Source organism: Silene latifolia, chromosome X (assembly GCF_048544455.1).
Source record: "Silene latifolia isolate original U9 population chromosome X, ASM4854445v1, whole genome shotgun sequence".
NCBI lineage: Eukaryota > Viridiplantae > Streptophyta > Magnoliopsida > Caryophyllales > Caryophyllaceae > Silene > Silene latifolia.
Genome location: NC_133537.1, coordinates 92,312,740 through 92,315,736, shown reverse-complemented (window position 1 = coordinate 92,315,736; position 2,997 = coordinate 92,312,740).

Genomic DNA, 2,997 nt, shown 5'->3' with positions numbered 1-2,997 from the left:
TCAATGCCCATACCACGGGTTGAGTGATGACGATCTCCTTGTGAACTTTTATGAAGGGTTGTGCCAAGATGATCAAAGAATGGTCAATTCCGCTATCGGAGGAGGTTTGAAGAATTTCTCCATAGTGGATGCCAAGGAAATCATTAAGAGACTTGCCTCAACTACAAGGAATTATGGAAGAAGCCAAAGGGGAACAAGGAACACATCTTCAATGAGAACCTCTTCCTCATCTACTCAAAATCTTGAGCAAAGTGTGAATGACTTAACTCACCTAGTGAAGAATATGATTGTGAACAATCCAAACAAAAATGGAGGTCAAATGAATCAAGTAGAATGCAACTATTGTCAAGGTCCTCATTTGGAGGAAGCTTGCCCCATTATGATTGAAGAAGGAATTGGAGTGGAACATGTAAGTGAAATGGGCCATGGGAATTACAATGCTAGGAAGCCTTCCGGGGGAGGGTATTACAACTATGATCCTAGTGGCAACACTTACAATGTTGGGAGTAGAGACAGCCCTCGACTTGGTTGGGGTGGTGACACCTCAAAAAGCTTTGTGAATGGCCAATTCAACCACTTGAGGGACCAAAACTCCCGACAAGGTCAAGGTTCAAATTCTCAAGGAAATAGGAATGGGAATTTCAACAACCAAGGTAGAAACCAAAACCAAGGTCAATCATCCCAATTTTGCAATCAAGGTAACAACACCAATTCTCAAAAGGAACCAAGTGTTCAAGACTTGCTTAAAAACATTTTGCAAGAGCAAGTCAAAACAAACAAGAGGTTTGACAAGATTGAAGCCGACAAAGGGTGTTAGTGATGCCAAGGCTGCCAACCTTGAGGTCCAACTTGGACAAATTGCTCAAGAACTTGCCAAGCAAAACCAAAGGAATTCCACTTCTATCCCCTCCACTACATTTCCTCCTAGAGAGAATGCTAGTGCTATGACATTGAGGAAGGGGAGAACTTTATAATCTCCTCCCAAGAAGAAGAGAAGGGGCAAGTCACAAGAAAGGGTTATTGAAATTGAAGAGCAAATTGAAGAAGAGCTTGTGGTTGAACAAGAGAAAGGGTCATCTTCAAAAGCTAATGAGGAAAAAGAAAAGAGTCCTTTGAGCATTGACAAAGGAAAGGAAGGAAGCACCAACACAAAGGATCAACTCAAAGAGATTGAAAAGGAATATGAACCGGAGGTACCATTTCCAAGTGCCCTCACAAATCCCAAGAAGTTTGATAAAGACTCCAATCTTTATGAAACTTTTAGGAAATGTGAGGTCAACATCCCTCTTTTTACTTTCATCATAACTGTTCCTAGGTATGCAAAGTTTCTCAAGGAACTTTGCACCCCTAAACGGAAGCCAAGAAAAGGAGTTGAAAGAGTCACGGTTAGTAGGCATGTCTCGACAATTTTCAAACAAAATCTTCCCAAAAAGTGCGATGATTCGGGCATGCTAACTATACCGTGCTCAATTGGAGGCAAAGCTTTTGCTAGAGCTATGCTAGACTCGGGGTCCTCTATTAATGTCATGCCTTATTCCATTTATGAGACCTTAGAACTGCCTCCCTTGTCTAAGACCAATGTTGTGATCCAATTGGCGGATCACTCTACAATTCACCCCAAAGGTCTTGCAGAAGATGTGTTGGTAGAGGTTGATAAATTCATATTCCCGGCCGATTTTTATGTTTTGGACATGGAACTGGACTCTAAGGCTACACCCCTCTTGCTAGGGAGGCCTTTTATGAGAACCTCCAAAACCAAACTTGACATGTATGATGGAACTTTGACCATGGAATTTGAAGGGAAAGTTTTGAAGTATAATGTGTATGAGACGATGAAAAAGACCGATGATTTGAGTTTTTGCTACTTTCTTGATAAAATTGAACCTTTGGCAAATCGAGTTTACCAATTGAGTCATAGGGACCCACTTGAGGTGGCCCTCACTAACAATGTCGAGAAGGAAGGGTTGCGGTTTTTGTTGTCTCATGATGTGCAGGAAAATATAGAGGCATTGGAAAAGGAAGAACCACTAGAAGAATCAAAGGAAGAAAAAGAATTGAAAGAAATTGAGGAGGAAATGTCGAGCACAGGTGCAGCCTGCGCAAGTCCCATGTGCAGCATGCGCAATCCTACGCAGCCTGCGCAGACCCCCAGCGCAGCCTGCGCAATTCTCAGCTCCATTAAGTCTTGTTTTTCTTCCTATTCTTTTGACTACCCATCCAAATTCCTCCCCCTTGAAGCCTCCCTTGAAAGACCACTTCCCTCCATCATAAAGCCACCCACTCCAAATCTAAAACCACTCCCCGACCATTTGAAGTACGTCTTTCTTGGGGCAAACAACACTCTACCCCTCATAATTTCAAACCAACTTGAGGGTGATCAAGAAAAGAGATTGGTGGATGTTTTGCACAAGTACAAGGAAGCTTTTGGGTGGAGCATTGCGGATCTAAAAGGGATAAGTCCAAGCGTTTGCATGCACAAGATCCATTTGGAAGGGGAAGCAAAGCCGGTTCGGCAACCACAAAGAAGATTAAACCCACCAATGATGGAGGTGGTGAAGGAAGAGATCATCAAACTACTCTAAATGTGAATCATTTACCCCTTTAGCGACTCTCAATGGGTAAGTCCCACTCAATGTGTACCTAAAAAGGGTGGTGTGACGGTAATCGAGGGCAAAGAAGGATCTTTAATTCCCACCCGGATTCAAACCGGGTGGAGAGTTTGCATCGATTACCGCCGCCTAAATGCCGTGACTTTCAAAGATCATTTTCCTCTACCCTTTCTAGACCAAATGCTAGAGAGGCTAGGGGGGAAGGAATTCTATTGTTTCTTGAACGGATATTCCGGATACTTTCAAATTCCCATACGTCCGGAAGATAAATCCAAGACAACATTCACATGCCCTTTCGGAACATATGCATACCGAAGGATGCCCTTCGGTTTATGTAATGCTCCGGGTACATTTCAACGTTGCATGGTGAGTCTTTTCTCGGATCTTG